Source organism: Zea mays, chromosome 4 (assembly GCF_902167145.1).
Source record: "Zea mays cultivar B73 chromosome 4, Zm-B73-REFERENCE-NAM-5.0, whole genome shotgun sequence".
Lineage (NCBI taxonomy): Eukaryota > Viridiplantae > Streptophyta > Magnoliopsida > Poales > Poaceae > Zea > Zea mays.
This window is the reverse complement of record NC_050099.1, coordinates 34,552,583-34,570,138: the sequence shown is the minus strand read 5'-3', so window position 1 is coordinate 34,570,138 and position 17,556 is coordinate 34,552,583. Positions and strand designations below refer to the sequence as shown.

At 42.9% G+C, this 17,556-nt stretch overlaps 2 long non-coding RNA genes across 5 annotated transcripts; both read left to right on the top strand.

The window, feature by feature from the left end:
- The first annotated feature begins 5,716 nt into the window (after positions 1–5,716).
- LOC103653073 (uncharacterized) lies at positions 5,717–8,894 on the top strand. 2 transcript variants are annotated; one of them, XR_002269057.2, is made up of 3 exons: positions 5,717–6,551; positions 6,634–6,789; positions 7,443–8,894. It is a non-coding gene; the product is annotated as an uncharacterized lncRNA (long non-coding RNA). The 2 variants fall into 2 exon arrangements; XR_002269056.3 differs by having other exon boundaries at positions 5,718–6,080.
- A 2,109-nt stretch (positions 8,895–11,003) lies between these two features.
- Positions 11,004–16,443, top strand: LOC111591352 (uncharacterized). Of its 3 annotated transcripts, none has more exons than XR_002750530.2 (3): positions 11,004–14,100; positions 14,183–14,338; positions 14,992–16,443. It is a non-coding gene; the product is annotated as an uncharacterized lncRNA (long non-coding RNA). The 3 variants fall into 3 exon arrangements; XR_002750531.2 differs by having other exon boundaries at positions 11,005–13,629; XR_004857717.1 differs by having other exon boundaries at positions 11,004–14,338.
- Positions 16,444–17,556: the final 1,113 nt, after the last annotated feature.

The window sequence follows — 17,556 nt, the reverse complement described above, 5'->3', positions numbered from 1 at the left end:
ATCCCTCCCTTACTCCGTGCTTCTTTGTGAACTTCAAAGTGTAAGGGCGAGAGGCTCCAAGTTGTGGAGATTCCTCACAAGCGGGATATAGTAAAGTGAAAGCAAAACACCGTGGTATTCAAGTGGGTCTTTGGACCGCTTGAAAGGGGTTGATTGCAATCCTCATCCGTTGGGACGCCACAACGTGGAGTAGGCAAGTGTTGGACTTGGCCGAACCACGGGATAAACCACTGTGCCATCTCTGTGTTGATCTCTTTGTGGTTATCGTGTTGTGCAAGTTATACTCTCTAGGCACTTGGCTTATTCGTGCTAACTCCTAATCAAGTTTTGCGGATTAAGTTTTAAGTTTTTACAGGATCACCTATTCACCCCCCCTCTAGGTGCTCTCAATTGGTATCAAAGCCGTTCTCTTCAAGGAAGGGACTAATCGCCCGAAGAGATGGATCCCAAAGGCAAGGGGATGGTGGTCAACGATAAGGAGAAGGAGTCCTTCATCAATGATCCAAAGGAGGACAAGCCTACTGACTCGGGCTCGAGCCACAAAAGAGAAGATGGGAGGAAGAAGAAAACAAGGCGCATCAAAGAGATAGTCTACTACGACAACGATGAATCCTCTTCTTCCCAAAAGGACGATGACAACGTCTATGAGAATAAGAAGACGGTTAATTCAAACTTCTCTTTTGATTATTCTCGTATTCCTCAAAGTACCAATGCTCATTTACTATCCATTCCACTTGGTAAACCTCCTCATTTTGATGGAGAGGACTACGGATTTTGGAGTCACAAAATGCGTAGTCATTTGTTCTCTCTCCATCCTAGTATATGGGAAATAGTAGAGAGTGGAATGAAATTTGATAGCTCGGATAGTCCTTTGTTTATCAATGAACAGATTCATAAAAATGCACAAGCTACTACTGTGTTGTTAGCCTCATTGTGCAGGGACGAGTACCATAAGGTGAGCGGCCTGGACAATGCCAAGCAGATCTGGGACACCCTCAAGATCTCACATGAGGGGAACGACGTCACCATGCTCACCAAGATGGAGTTGGTAGAAGGCGAACTCGGGAGATTCGCGATGATAAGGGGGGAGGAGCCAACCCAAACGTACAACAGGCTCAAGACCCTCGTCAACAAAATTAGGAGCTATGGAAGCACGCGATGGATGGACCACGACGTCGTCCGCCTAATGCTAAGGTCCTTTACTGTACTTGATCCACATCTGGTAAACAATATTCGTGAAAATCCTAGGTACACCAAGATGTTGCCCGAAGAAATTCTTGGGAAATTTGTAAGCGGGCGGATGATGATCAAGGAGGCGAGATACGTGGATGATGCATTGAATGGCCCAATCCATGAGCCTCAAATTGTTGCTCTCAAAGCGACAAGGAGCAAGGAGGCACTACCTAGCAAGGTGGCGCAAGTTGAGGCGACCGGGCTTAATGAGGAAGAAATGGCCCTTATCATCAAGCGGTTCAAGACGACGCTAAAGGGTCGCAAGGAGCACCCCAACAAGAACAAGACGAAGGGGAAGCGCTCCTGCTTCAAATGTGGTAAGATTGGTCATTTTATCGCTAATTGTCCCGATAATGATAGTGACCAGGAAAAGAAGAGTGGAAAGTGGGAAAAGAAGAAGAACTACAAGAAGGCGAAAGGCGAGGCACACCTTGAAAAGGAGTGGGACTCGGATTGCTCCTCGTCCGACTCCGACAACGAAGGACTCGCCGCCACCGCCTCCAACAAGTCATCCCTCTTTCCCAACGAGCATCACACATGCCTCATGGCAAAGGAGAAGAAGGTATGTACTCGAAACAATACTACTTATGCTTCTTCAAGCGAGGATGAGTCTAGTGACGATGATGAAATAGACTATTCATGCTTATTCAAGGGCTTAGATAGAACTAAGATTGATAAGATTAATTAACTGATTGATGCTTTGAATGATAAGAATAGATTACTAGAAAAACAAGAGGACCTTTTATATGAAGAGCATGATAAATTTGTTAGTGCACAAAATTCTCTTGCTCTAAAAGCTAAAAGGAATGAAATGCTTTCTTGTGAACTATCTACTTGTCATGAAACCATTTCTACTTTAAAAGGTGTTAATGATGATTTAAATGCTAAACTAGAAGTAGCAAATAAATCTAACTCTTGTGTAGAACATGTTATGATTTGCAATAGGTGCAAAGATTTTAATGTTGATGCTTGTAGTGAACACCTAGTTTGCATTTCTAAATTAAATGATGAAGTGGCTAGTCTTAATGCCCAACTTAAGACTAGCAAGAGTGAATTTGACAAGCTAAAATTTGCAAGGGATGCCTACACGATTGGCAGACACCCCTCAATTAAGGATGGTCTTGGCTTCAAGAGGGAAGTCAAGAACTTAACAAGCCATAAGGCATCTCCGCCAAGGAGAAAGGGAAGGCCCCTATGGCTAGTAGTGCTCAAAAGAACCATGCCTTCATGTATCATGATAGGAGACATTCTAGAAATGGTTATAGAAGTTATGATGCTTTTGATTCTCATGCTATGGTTGCTTCTAGTTCCTCTATTATGCATGATAGAAATTTAGCTAGGAGAAATGTTATTAATCACATGCCTAGAGGAAATGTTGTTCATGTTTCTAGGAAAATAAAAAATGAACCTTCTACAATCTATTATGCTTGCAATGCTTCATTTGCGATTTGTAGAAAGGATAGGAAAGTGATTGCTAGGAAACTAGGGGCAAAATGCAAGGGAGATAAAACTTGCATTTGGGTCCCTAAGGATATTGTCACTAACCTTGTAGGACCCAACAAGAGTTGGGTACCTAAGACCCAAGCCTAAATTTGCCTTGCAGGTTTATGCATCCGGGGGATCAAGCTGGATTATCGACAGCGGATGCACAAACCACATGACGGGGGAGAAGAAGATGTTCACCTCCTACGTCAAGAATAAAGATTCCCAAGATTCAATCATATTCAGTGACGGGAATCAAGGCAAGGTTAAAGGCTTAGACAAGATTGCAATCTCAAATGAGCACTCTATTTCTAATGTATTCTTAGTAGAGTCGCTTGGATATAATTTGTTATCCGTAAGTCAATAATGTAATATGGGATATAATTGTCTATTCACAAATGTAGATGTGTCTGTCCTTAGAAGGAGTGATGGTTCATTAGCTTTTAATGGTGTATTAGACGGCAAACTCTATTTAGTTGATTTTGCAAAAGAGGAGGCCGGTCTAGACGCATGCTTAATTGCTAAGACTAGCATGGGCTGGCTGTGGCATCGCCTCTTAGCACATGTGGGGATGAAGAACCTTCACAAGCTTCTAAAGGGAGAACACATGATAGGTCTAACTAATGTTACTTTCGAAAAAGATAGAACTTGTGCAGCTTGTCAAGCAGGGAAACAGGTGGGAAGCTCTCATCATGCCAAAAATGTGATGACAACATCAAGACTGTAACACCCCTGGTGTTACGATTACTAAAACTCTGACATGTCATCATCATCATTTGCATTAACTTGCTTGATACACCTAGAATGCATTCACTAGGTCAACAATTTGCAAAATTGGGATGTTTTGTATTGAGTGTAGGGCTTAGTATTAGGGCTTTGCTTGAGCTAAGTAGGTGAGCATCATCTCTTAGGCGAGTGACAAGTTGACTTGGAGTCTTAAGTACTGAAGGTAAACTTAGAACCTAGAGTAACTTTACCTTTGAAGTGTAAATCAAGTGGAAGGATCGCTTGAGGAGAGGGATCGACTTCAAAACCCTAAATTGAGCCCAAGAGTGAAATGGTGCATAAACAAAGCAACTCCAAAAATAAGAGCCTTTTTGGCCATAAGTTCTGAGTACCAAAGTTGGATCTTAGATTAAGGAGTAACTTTGCTTTTAGTGGTGGATCAAAGTTGAGAGGTGGTTTGGAGAAATAGTAGTCACATTTGAAACTCTAAATTAGTCCGAAAAGTGGAATTTAAAATCCATTGAGAATTTGTCAAAAGTCCATATATCAAAGTTGTGGAGCTTGGAAAAGTGAACAATTTTCATATTTGGAGCTCTCCAAGTGATGTGGGAGAATTTGAAGTAATTTGCAAAAGTTCAGATTTGAGTCTGTTGGAATCAGCCCAAAACAGTTTTGTTTATCTGTTTTTGGATCCCTGTAACATTTAATCCATGAGTATTTTGGAAACAGTTGCTATAACAAACTTGTAGAGTAACTATAAGAGAACAACTTTTATTAAGTATTATAGCCTTAAAACTATATGAAATTATGAGAAAAAGGGATCCAAAGTGGGGCTGCCAGGTTTCTGCATTTTCAGATTGAGAACAATAGGTTAAGTCTGAAATTTCAGTATTTTGGCTGTTTTTCGAGCTTGTTTATGGCCAATCCATGAAGCTTTGGGCTACGGTGTTTATAGAGTAAGTGAAGCCCATATGATGTTGAACAAGTCTCCTTAAGTAAGTTTGGCTTGGTCCTGTATAAAAAGTGGAGTAAAGTTGGTTCCAAAATCAGCTGACAGGTTTGCACTGACTGCATTTTTATTCAGCTGCTGAAATCTGAAGTTCAGTGAAGGATGCCTTGTTTGGAGCCATTTTGTGATTGATCTGAGTGGTTTTAGACTATAGTTTCTATAGTAAACTTGGAGAGCTTATGTTGATAAGTAAGTTCCTTATTTTGATACTTGTAAGGTTCTGCATAAAAAGTGGAGTAAAGTGTACTCAAAGTTGGAATGTCAGGTGTTGGGGATTCAGATTAGTGTAATAACCAAGTCTGAATCTGTGTGGTTTTACCCAACTTGGGGGCTTTGTGCTAATTAATCTAGGAGGAATTGGGTTAGAAATTCTATAAAAAAATGAAAGACCATATGAAGGAGAACAAGTTTCATACAAAGAATTGGTCTTGATACTTTGTAGGATTTGGAGGTAATGGTGTTGCAAATTCCTCTGTCAGGATTGGTGTGTGCTGTTTCAGTAGCTGAAACTGGGTATTTCAGTTCTTTTGCTCTGTTTGGTGCACCATAACTTTTGATCAGTGTGTTTTCAATCTTGTGGTGCTATACAAAAGTGATAGGAATATATTTAGAGAGTAACTTTTGCTAAGCAAGGTTGATCTGTTGTTGTGTAGAATTGGGAGAAAATGTTCTTCCAAGATGAGCTGTCAGGCAAATTGTGCACTAAACATTATTCAGTTAGTGCTGCTGAAATTCAGTGTTTCATCATATTTTGGAGCACTGTAATTCTTGATCTATGCACTTGTGGTCTTGGGCTGATGCAACAGTCTTGTAGAGCTATGTCTAGAGTGTAACTTTTGCTAAGTAAGTTTGGCTTCTTGCCATGGGGAATGGTGAGTTAACAGGGACTGAACTGGGAGGGTGCAATGAAGCAGTGGTGGCTGATTCAGTGATCCAGTGTTGAAATTGGCAATCTAAAGAAGAATCTTCAGACCCTGCTGAACTCTGCATATGTGATTAAGTTGGCATATGAATAAGTGTTAGTAGGGATGTATTAGAGATGGGCTTGGGAGTTTCTGGCAGAGTGGAACCAAATGAAGATGTCTAAGTTAAGAAGGGATTCAAAGCTATGTATGGTGAAGCTTTTTTATCCGTTTGGTTCCTGCTCACTTCATTGGATCAAGTTCAATGTACTGCTGTGTTTTATCGTGAAGAGTGGAGATATGGATGAAGTATAGAGTTTAGGTGCTGAAGGCCTCTCACTACTGAAAAATATCAAGTTTTGGTTCCATTAATGCCTGCACGCTTTGGTTCTCTGGGAAAAATCTCATTTTCCTTATCCTCAAGCAGCCGATGGACATCTCCGCATGCCACCTGCACACCTGCTCCACCACGTGCCTCCCTCTCCTTGATCTTATAGCAGCCGCTGCTCTTGGACGATCTCACTCCCCATAGGTCACCTCCTTCCTCTCCCTTACCCCTTCCACGCCTGACTCTCCAAACGTGATCTCAAAATCCAGGAGCTGAGCTCCTCCCGTGCGTCTCCTTCCGACCCCGTCCTTCATTCAAGCTGCTGAAGCCGTCTCGCATCCGAGCCCCTCTTCCATGGTCGTCGTCCTCTGCTTTCCTTGCTCGGCCTCCACCCCGTCAGGTTTGTGCCAGACGTGCCGCTCCTCCATCTCCCCAAGCAGCCATGCCTTCCCAGCCCATCTCACTGCTCATCCCCAAGTGCACTTCGGCCATCATCCTCCGGCGGGCGCCGCCATGGGCTCGCCTCACCCAGCTCCTTGCTCGTCGTGTTGGCCGCCTAGTCGTTGCCATCGCTGCTTTGGCCTTCCTCTGGTGCTCGGCTTCCCTATCTGCACACAACACCGCGCCCAGCACGCCCACTTGGCAAATTCCTGTTCGCCTCTTCTCCAAACTCATCGGCCATGCTCTTTCCTCGCCGTGGCGCTCTGGTGGTCCGCACCACCTAGCTCTGTGTCATCTGTCGTTGTCTCCATCCTCGCTGTGCCACCAGCGCCTACTCGGAGCTTCAGCTTGTCCCCTGCACAGGCCATGCCCCTACTCTGCTACAGCTTTGCGTGATCGAGCAGCACGCCCTAAAACCTGCATAGCCCTGGTCCGCACCGTCGTCTTCGTTTTGAACCACTTCGGCACGAAGTCATCCTTGCAACCGCGTCATATGTTGTTGTTCCTTGCAGTTCGTCTCGTCATCACCTTGCTACTGCATCCGGTGTGGAGCGATTTGTGTGTGTCGATAAAGCAAGCGAAGTCCCGCAACGTCCGCCAGGTGTTCGACAAAAATAAAAAAATGAGCCAGGTGTTGTCGCCGCGTTCACGGATTTCTAATTGACTTGGTAATAATACTTTAGCTTGCTACTCTTGCTAATTAGTTTAATGAATGGATTGAATGGATATTAATCGTGATCATTCTCGTCGGTAGCTTAGATGTGTTGTGGTCTTGTTCTAACCTTTGAAGCAGTGGCGAGTTGGTATTTTGAAGTGATTTTTGTTTGTATAATAATGTCAATGCTCTACTCTAGTCGTCATTATCTACTACGTTTAGCGACCGGTTAAATGTCTAAACTAGATGTTAGCTGCTGGTCCAAATGTTAAAAGCGTGTAGCATCGTCAAACTGATTTTAGTTAGCGTGCTGTGCATAGTCGTCTGAAAATAATAGTTGAAACAGATTAGCTTGTTTCTATCCATACTCTGAGTTTTAGAGGTCCGCTTTTGGTGAACCTAATTGTGTTAGCCTTTTATGTATCGTGCTTTAGCTATGAAAAATATAGAACATGTTATAATTTATATGTTTCTTTATATGTGAGTTCGGTTCAATTAAACTAGAGGGGCGTGGATGTTGTATTTAATGCTATGTCAATGTCTAGTGTTCTCTCATAAGTATTGCAACGCCTCACCATTACGTACTTAATTCTCTATTGCATAGCATCATAATATCTTATGTTATTCTTCCTTATGTTCATACATGTGCATTATGTATCTCATCAGAGTACGTTAGTGATCACGTGATGCGGAGGACGAGAGCCGAGTCGACCTCAAGGTGATGCAAAGGGTGGATTACTCCGAGAGATGATGTCAACGGACCAAGTTCGAGATGGATGGATATATCGAGTACCCAGATGAGAGATGACCGACAAGCAAATCTCGTCTAACAAACACTGACTTAATAGTGTTTAATCCCAGGCAAGCCCCGGTGCATTTGCCCCTTCCTTGTGTTTTAAATGCTTTATCACCTTAAATGATGCATTAGGTGATAGGAGTTGTGTGATGAACAATTGACGCATTACCATTCCTTGGGATTTGAATACTAAACCTTGATCCCTGATTTATAAAAAAAGAACTGATAATGCTTAACCCTGCTTAGAAACTGAAAAATCATTTGTTTTCAAAAAGAATGATTGTGGAACATTGGTTATGGGCTTTTTATTCAAAAATCAAAGCAAACTAAGGTGATGACTCCACTTCGGCCGGAGTGGGCTCGTCATTGGAAAAGAGTACCCCTGTCGGGTGCCAAAAATGGGGAAATGGTTAATAAATCTAGACCAGACGCTGAGCAGACAGAGTCGCCCGTCTGTGTCGATTAAGGACCGTACCGTTGACTGGCCTGTTGTGGTTGAGACTTTGCAACTAGCCACATACCCTGGTATGGGACAGGGTAAGCTTGAACCCGGCTATTCCATACGTGAAGAGACAATCACGCACTGGGAGTGGAGAGATGGCAAGAGTAGCATGTACCCTCCTGTCACAGCGCACACCTGGTAGGTAATGTGCTCTCGGGTGGCGCGGACCTGTTCATGTAGTGGAGGACTCCGTGGGAACAGTTGACATATGCAAGGGTTAAGTGCTACATATGTCGTGTGGTTAGAGATCCCCAGCTGGGTATAATCGGTTCGAATCGTCGTTGCTCCTCGGTTATGGAGACTCATCCCGGTGACCATCATCGTAGTTAGCAAGTGAAATATGAGAATGAATAAAATGCAGCTAGTATAGGCCAAGTGCTTGAACTAGACTAGGCAAATATAGATTCAGGTAATAACCTAACTAGTGAAATAAAACTTGGCTTAAGGATCAACTGGTAGCAAGCTTTTCTGCAAAAGGAGTCTTTGATCATTGATAAACCTTACCTTGATTCCCAATCAACTAGCATACCCTTGAGAGTCTTTTCTTTAGTCGGGTAAGTCTTGCTGAGTAATTGCGTACTCAGGGTTTTATCCCCTGTTGTTTTTGCAGGAGAAGTTTTATTCCCTTATCTTTTGGTTAGTTACTTCATGTGGAGGCCTTGAAGCTTAGAATGTTATGTGTATCTCTTATGGAAAGGCTTCACCCTTCCAATTATTAAAATAAGTTATGCACTTTGGGTACTATCAGGACTTGTAATAATTACCATTCTTCTTATGTTGTAAAACTTGAGCTTTGGAAATGTAAAATATGTTTTGTAAAGTCTTCCGCTCTATCTCTGAAGTGTGTGTGTATCGAGTGTGATTACTGTAATATGCATGAATGTGGGAGATCCTTGGGATGATGAGTTCGAGTTGGTGAACTCGATAGCCTTGTTAACTTACCCGGTACACGTGCACAGCCATCTGAGGCCGTTAATGGCAAGGGTTGGTGCATGTGGGCCTGATAACTTGGGAGGGCTGTCACAGCGTGGTATCGGAGCGATCCCCCATTAGCATGGATATTATAGTAATCCTTTGATAAACTTCAAAATGATTTTGAGTCTAAATGATTTTTATAAACTTAAGAATCTATAATCAAGGCCTGATAGTAGAAGTGCAAATAATATGTGGTTAAAACTAAGGACTATCAGGTGGCTTAGTTTAAGATGCTAACCACTAACCCACAACCTGGGAAGGGTAATGCATACATGTGTAATGTTATTTTTAGTGCCATTCAGTTTTGAATGGATCGACGCTCAGGTAAAGGTGAGTTGTGAGAGCATGACCGAACAAACGTCGGTCTAGGGGAGTGCTTAAATGTGGCACTAGACTATATACATATTCTACATATGTATATATGAAGGTTGCAATGTGGAGTAATTACTTTTCTAGGATTCAATACCCCATGGATGTGTATGGGTATACAAACATGGGAGTGCTGAGAAGTGTAATGCATAGTTACCACAATGGGCTGCCCTGTGGCTAAAGTGTGGCAGCGGCGCCTATACGTGGCTCGGCGCTTAATGAGGAACTGGCCTCCATATAGAAATATATGGAGTATAAACTGCGACCAAATGTGTGAATTGCATCATGGGGTTTGGGCTGTAATGGAATTTTCTGCAGGTACACTAACTAAACTCTAGGAAATTACGACTAGTTAACTCCGGAGTGAGTAGGTATGCCACCGCCATAGAGCGTGCAAGCCACTATATGCTGGCAAGATTGTGAGGACGAATAGGACGAGCATGCATCATGACATACACTTTTAAGTTAAACCCCCTATGTAGTAGCTTTAGTACGTGTTTCGTCTACCCTGTTCATGCTACATGTCTTTGCCTTTCTATGCTACCTTTCTTTGTTTTTGAAGACTAGAAGCCAAGTTTAGTTGGTGGGCAGAATACCTTGCGCTGCAGCTAGAAGGACGTTAAGTTCTCGGGTTGAGTTCTGTGAGGTATTTCGGGCACGTCATGTTCCAGAAGCCCCTATGTAAATAAAGTTCAAAGCGTTTTTGGATCTAAAGCAAGGTGAAGAAGCGAGTGTAATGGACTATTTGAGAGGTTTACTCGTCCATCCCAGTATGTTTTGGATTATGTGGATGCTAGTGAAAAAAGTAATACATCATATGTGATCTTAATGTGAAACTTTAGCTCCTGATGGCAATTAGTTTGGTTGAAGGATATAAGGAGATGGTCAGTCAGGCTATTCTAGGAAATAATAAGATTCGTCTACATCAGGAGTTTAAGTGAAAGAAGTAAAGGATATACCTGATGTGAGGGAGTTCTCGGATGTGTTCCTCGAAGATTTGACTAGTTGCCTCCAGAAAGGGATGTTGAATTGCGATTGGGTTGCAGTCCGGGACTCCATTCACCCTGAAGGTAGCAATAGGTACCAAGGTTTGAAACAGAGATTTTGGTGGACCTATAGCTTATAAGGTATAGTTGCCAAAAGGACCTTCAACAGTGCATGACTTGTTCCATGTGTCCCAATGGAAGAAATGTTTTCGAGTCCCCAAATATGTTATTGAGATTTCAGATATTAACCATAAACCAGGTTTGACCTCCTCGGGATATCCATAAATGTGTTAGATCAAAAGGATCGGGTCACTCGAAGAAAAGTTATTGAGTTTTACGAGATACAGTGGAACTAACACCCGGAAGATAAAGTCACGTAGTAGTCAGAGAAGTATTTGGAAAAGTATATTCCTGAGTTCCTAGTGTCTTGTAAACCCTAGGTTTGTATAAGTTGTCTTTCGATGGGGGCATACCCCCTTCCTTGTAGGAGTTACTGGGAAATAAACCAGTGACGCACTTCCTTTTCCATTACTTGGCTTGGAGTTTAAATCTCGGGACGAGATTCCTTTTTAGGGGGGAAGGATGTAACACCCCTGGTGTTACGATTACTAAAACTCTGACATGTCATCATCATCATTTGCATTAACTTGCTTGATACACCTAGAATGCATTCACTAGGTCAACAATTTGCAAAATTGGGATGTTTTGTATTGAGTGTAGGGCTTAGTATTAGGGCTTTGCTTGAGCTAAGTAGGTGAGAATCATCTCTTAGGCGAGTGACAAGTTGACTTGGAGTCTTAAGTACTGAAGGTAAACTTAGAACCTAGAGTAACTTTACCTTTGAAGTGTAAATCAAGTGGAAGGATCGCTTGAGGAGAGGGATCGACTTCAAAACCCTAAATTGAGCCCAAGAGTGAAATGGTGCATAAACAAAGCAACTCCAAAAATAAGGGCCTTTTTGGCCATAAGTTCTGAGTACCAAAGTTGGATCTTAGATTAAGGAGTAACTTTGCTTTTAGTGGTGGGTCAAAGTTGAGAGGTGGTTTGGAGAAATAGTAGTCACATTTGAAACTCTAAATTAGTCCGAAAAGTGGAATTTAAAATCCTTGAGAATTTGTCAAAAGTCCATATATCAAAGTTGTGGAGCTTGGAAAAGTGAACAATTTTCATATTTGGAGCTCTCCAAGTGATGTGGGAGAATTTGAAGTAATTTGCAAAAGTTCAGATTTGAGTCTGTTGGAATCAGCCCAAAACAGTTTTGTTTATCTGTTTTTGGATCCCTGTAACATTTAATCCATGAGTATTTTGGAAACAGTTGCTATAACAAACTTGTAGAGTAACTATAAGAGAACAACTTTTATTGAGTATTATAGCCTTAAAACTATATGAAATTATGATAAAAAGGGATCCAAAGTGGGGCTGCCAGGTTTCTGCATTTTCAGATTGAGAACAGTAGGTTAAGTCTGAAATTTCAGTATTTTGGCTGTTTTTGGAGCTTGTTTGTGGCCAATCCATGAAGCTTTGGGCTACGGTGTTTATAGAGTAAGTGAAGCCCATATGATGTTGAACAAGTCTCCTTAAGTAAGTTTGGCTTGGTCCTGTATAAAAAGTGGAGTAAAGTTGGTTCCAAAATCAGCTGACAGGTTTGCACTGACTGCATTTTTATTCAGCTGCTGAAATCTGAAGTTCAGTGAAGGATGCCTTGTTTGGAGCCATTTTGTGATTGATCTGAGTGGTTTTAGACTATAGTTTCTATAGTAAACTTGGAGAGCTTATGTTGATAAGTAAGTTCCTTATTTTGATACTTGTAAGGTTCTGCATAAAAAGTGGAGTAAAGTGTACTCAAAGTTGGAATGTCAGGTGTTGGGGATTCAGATTAGTGTAATAACCAAGTCTGAATCTGTGTGGTTTTACCCAACTTGGGGGCTTTGTGCTAATTAATCTAGGAGGAATTGGGTTAGAAATTCTATATAAAAATGAAAGACCATATGAACGAGAACAAGTTTCATACAAAGAATTGGTCTTGATACTTTGTAGGATTTGGAGGTAATGGTGTTGCAAATTCCTCTGTCAGGATTGGTGTGTGCTGTTTCAGTAGCTGAAACTGGGTATTTCAGTTCTTTTGCTCTGTTTGGTGCACCATAACTTTTGATCAGTGTGTTTTCAATCTTGTGGTGCTATACAAAAGTGATAGGAATATATTTAGAGAGTAACTTTTGCTAAGCAAGGTTGATCTGTTGCTGTGTAGAATTGGGAGAAAATGTTCTTCCAAGATGAGCTGTCAGGCAAATTGTGCACTAAACATTATTCAGTTAGTGCTGCTGAAATTCAGTGTTTCATCATATTTTGGAGCACTGTAATTCTTGATCTATGCACTTGTGGTCTTGGGCTGATGCAACAATCTTGTAGAGCTATGTCTAGAGTGTAACTTTTGCTAAGTAAGTTTGGCTTCTTGCCATGGGGAATGGTGAGTTAACAGGGACTGAACCGGGAGGGTGCAATGAAGCAGTGGTGGCTGATTCAGTGATCCAGTGTTGAAATTGGCAATCTAAAGAAGAATCTTCAGACCCTGCTGAACTCTGCATATGTGATTAAGTTGGCATATGAATAAGTGTTAGTAGGGATGTATTAGAGATGGGCTTGGGAGTTTCTGGCAGAGTGGAACCAAATGAAGATGTCTAAGTTAAGAAGGGATTCAAAGCTATGTATGGTGAAGCTTTTTTATCCGTTTGGTTCCTGCTCACTTCATTGGATCAAGTTCAATGTACTGCTGTGTTTTATCGTGAAGAGTGGAGATATGGATGAAGTATAGAGTTTAGGTGCTGAAGGCCTCTCAGTACTGAAAAATATCAAGTTTTGGTTCCATTAATGCCTGCACGCTTTGGTTCTCTGGGAAAAATCTCATTTTCCTTATCCTCAAGCAGCCGATGGACATCTCCGCATGCCACCTGCACACCTGCTCCACCACGTGCCTCCCTCTCCTTGATCTTATAGCAGCCGCTGCTCTTGGACGATCTCACTCCCCATAGGTCACCTCCTTCCTCTCCCTTACCCCTTCCACGCCTGACTCTCCAAACGTGATCTCAAAATCCAGGAGCTGAGCTCCTCCCGTGCGTCTCCTTCCGACCCCGTCCTTCATTCAAGCTGCTGAAGCCGTCTCGCATCCGAGCCCCTCTTCCATGGTCGTCGTCCTCTGCTTTCCTTGCTCGGCCTCCACCCCGTCAGGTTTGCGCCAGACGTGCCGCTCCGCCATCTCCCCAAGCAGCCATGTCTTCCCAGCCCATCTCACTGCTCATCCCCAAGTGCACTTCGGCCATCATCCTCCGGCGGGCGCCGCCATGGGCTCGCCTCACCCAGCTCCTTGCTCGTCGTGTTGGCCGCCTAGTCGTTGCCATCGCTGCTTTGGCCTTCCTCTGGTGCTCGGCTTCCCTATCTGCACACAACACCGCGCCCAGCACACCCACTTGGCAAATTCCTGTTCGCCTCTTCTCCAAACTCATCGGCCATGCTCTTTCCTCGCCGTGGCGCTCTGGTGGTCCGCACCACCTAGCTCTGTGTCATCTGTCGTTGTCTCCATCCTCGCTGTGCCACCAGCGCCTACTCGGAGCTTCAGCTTGTCCCCTGCACAGGCCATGCCCCTACTCTGCTACAGCTTTGCGTGATCGAGCAGCACGCCCTAAAACCTGCATAGCCCTGGTCCGCACCGTCGTCTTCGTTTTGAACCACTTCGGCACGAAGTCATCCTTGCAACCGCGTCATATGTTGTTGTTCCTTGCAGTTCGTCTCGTCATCACCTTGCTACTGCATCCGGTGTGGAGCGATTTGTGTGTGTCGATAAAGCAAGCGAAGTCCCGCAACGTCCGCCAGGTGTTCGACAAAAATAAAAAAATGAGCCAGGTGTTGTCGCCGCGTTCACGGATTTCTAATTGATTTGGTAATAATACTTTGGCTTGCTACTCTTGCTAATTAGTTTAATGAATGGATTGAATGGATATTAATCGTGATCATTCTCGTCGGTAGCTTAGATGTGTTGTGGTCTTGTTCTAACCTTTGAAGCAGTGGCGAGTTGGTATTTTGAAGTGATTTTTGTTTGTATAATAATGTCAATGCTCTACTCCAGTCGTTGTTATCTACTACGTTTAGCGACCGGTTAAATGTCTAAACTAGATGTTAGCTGCTGGTCCAAATGTTAAAAGCGTGTAGCATCGTCAAACTGATTTTAGTTGGCGTGCTGTGCATAGTCGTCTGAAAATAATAGTTGAAACAGATTAGCTTGTTTCTATCCATACTCTGAGTTTTAGAGGTCCGCTTTTGGTGAACCTAATTGTGTTAGCCTTTTATGTATCGTGCTTTAGCTATGAAAAATATAGAACATGCTATAATTTATATGTTTCTTGATATGTGAGTTCGGTTCAATTAAACTAGAGGGGCGTGGATGTTGTATTTAATGCTATGTCAATGTCTAGTGTTCTCTCATAAGTATTGCAACGCCTCACCATTACGTACTTAATTCTCTATTGCGTAGCATCATAATATCTTATGTTATTCTTCCTTATGTTCATACATGTGCATTATGCATCTCATCAGAGTACGTTAGTGATCACGTGATGCGGAGGACGAGAGCCGAGTCGACCTCAAGGTGATGCAAAGGGTGGATTACTTCGAGAGACGATGTCAACGGACCAAGTTCGAGATGGATGGATATATCGAGTACCCAGATGGGAGATGACCGACAAGCAAATCTCGTTTAACAAACACTGACTTAATAGTGTTTAATCCCAGGCAAGCCCCGGTGCATTTGCCCCTTCCTTGTGTTTTAAATGCTTTATCACCTTAAATGATGCATTAGGTGATAGGAGTTGTGTGATGAACAATTGACGCATTACCATTCCTTGGAATTTGAATACTAAACCTTGATCCCTAATTTATAAAAAAAGAACTGATAATGCTTAATCCTGCTTAGAAACTGAAAATCATTTGTTTTCAAAAAGAATGATTGTGGAACATTGGTTATGGTCTTTTTGATTCAAAAATCAAAGCAAACTAAGGTGATGACTCCACTTCGGCCGGAGTGGGCTCATCATTGGAAAAGAGTACCCCTGTCGGGTGCCAAAAATGGGGAAATGGTTAATAAATCTAGACCAGACGCTGAGCAGACAGAGTCGCCTGTCTGTGTCGATTAAGGACCGTACCGTTGACTGGCCTGTTGTGGTTGAGACTTTGCAACTAGCCACATACCCTGGTATGGGACAGGGTAAGCTTGAACCCGGCTATTCCATATGTGAAGAGACAATCATGCACTGAGAGTGGAGAGATGGCGAGAGTAGCATGTACCCTCCTGGCACAGCGCACGCCTGGTAGGTAATGTGCTCTCGGGTGGCGCGGACCTGTTCATGTAGTGGAGGACTCCGTGGGAAAAGTTGACATATGCAAGGGTTAAGTGCTACATATGTCGTGTGGTTAGAGATCCCCAGCTGGGTATAATCGGTTCGAATCGTCGTTGCTCCTCGGTTATGGAGACTCATCCTGGTGACCATCATCGTAGTTAGCAAGTGAAATATGAGAATGAATAAAATGCAGCTAGTATAGGCCAAGTGCTTTAACTAGACTAGGCAAATATAGATTCAGGTAATAACCTAACTAGTGAAATAAAACTTGGCTTAAGGATCAACTGGTAGCAAGCTTTTCTGCAAAAGGAGTCTTTGATCATTGATAAACCTTACCTTGATTCCCAATCAACTAGCATACCCTTGAGAGTCTTTTCTTTAGTCGGGTAAGTCTTGCTGAGTAATTGCGTACTCAGGGTTTTATCCCCTGTTGTTTTTGCAGGAGAAGTTTTATTCCCTTATCTTTTGGTTAGTTACTTCATGTGGAGGCCTTGAAGCTTAGAATGTTATGTGTATCTCTTATGGAAAGGCTTCACCCTTCCAATTATTAAAATAAGTTATGCACTTTGGGTACTATCAGGACTTGTAATAATTACCATTCTTCTTATGTTGTAAAACTTGAGCTTTGGAAATGTAAAATATGTTTTGTAAAGTCTTCCGCTCTATCTCCGAAGTGTGTGTATCGAGTGTGATTACTGTAATATGCATGAATGTGGGAGATCCTTGGGATGATGAGTTCGAGTTGGTGAACTCGATAGCCTTGTTAAGTTACCCGGTACACGTGCACAGCCATCTGAGGTCGTCAATGGCAAGGGTTGGTGCATGTGGGCCTGATAACTTGGGAGGGCTGTCACAAAGACCCTTGGAGTTACTTCATATGGACCTCTTCGGACCCGTCGCCTATCTAAGCATAGGAGGAAGTAAGTATGGTCTTGTTATAGTTGATGACTTTTCCCGCTTCACTTGGGTATTCTTTTTGCAGGATAAATCTGAAACCCAAGGGACCCTCAAGCGCTTCCTAAAGAGAGCTCAAAACGAGTTTGAGCTCAAGGTGAAGAAGATAAGGAGCGAGAATGGGTCCGAGTTCAAGAACCTTCAAGTGGAGGAGTATCTTGAGGAGGAAGGAATCAAGCACGAGTTCTCCGCTCCCTACACACCACAGCAAAATGGTGTGGTAGAGAGGAAGAACAGGACACTTATAGACATGGCGAGGACGATGCTTGGAGAGTTCAAGACCCCCGAGCGCTTTTGGTCGGAAGCCGTGAACACGGCTTGCCACGCCATCAACCGGGTCTACCTTCATCGCCTCCTCAAGAAGACTTCGCATGAGCTACTAACCGGTAACAAACCCAATGTTTCGTATTTCCGAGTTTTTGGGAGTAAATGCTACATTCTAGTGAAGAAAGGTAGGAATTCCAAATTTGCTCCCAAAGCGGTAGAAGGGTTTTTGTTAGGTTATGACTCAAATACAAAGGCGTATAGAGTATTCAACAAATCATCGGGTTTGGTTGAAGTCTCTAGCGACGTTGTATTTGATGAGACTAATGGCTCTCCAAAAGAGCAAGTTGTTGATCTTGATGATGTATATGAAGAAGACGTTCCAACGGCCGCAATACGCACCATGGCGATTGGAGATGTGCGGCCACAGGAACAAAATGAGCGTGATCAACCTTCTTCCTCAACAATGGTGCATCCCCCAACTCAAGACGATGAACAGGTTCATCAAGAGGAGGCGTATGATCAAGGGGGAGCACAAGATGATCAT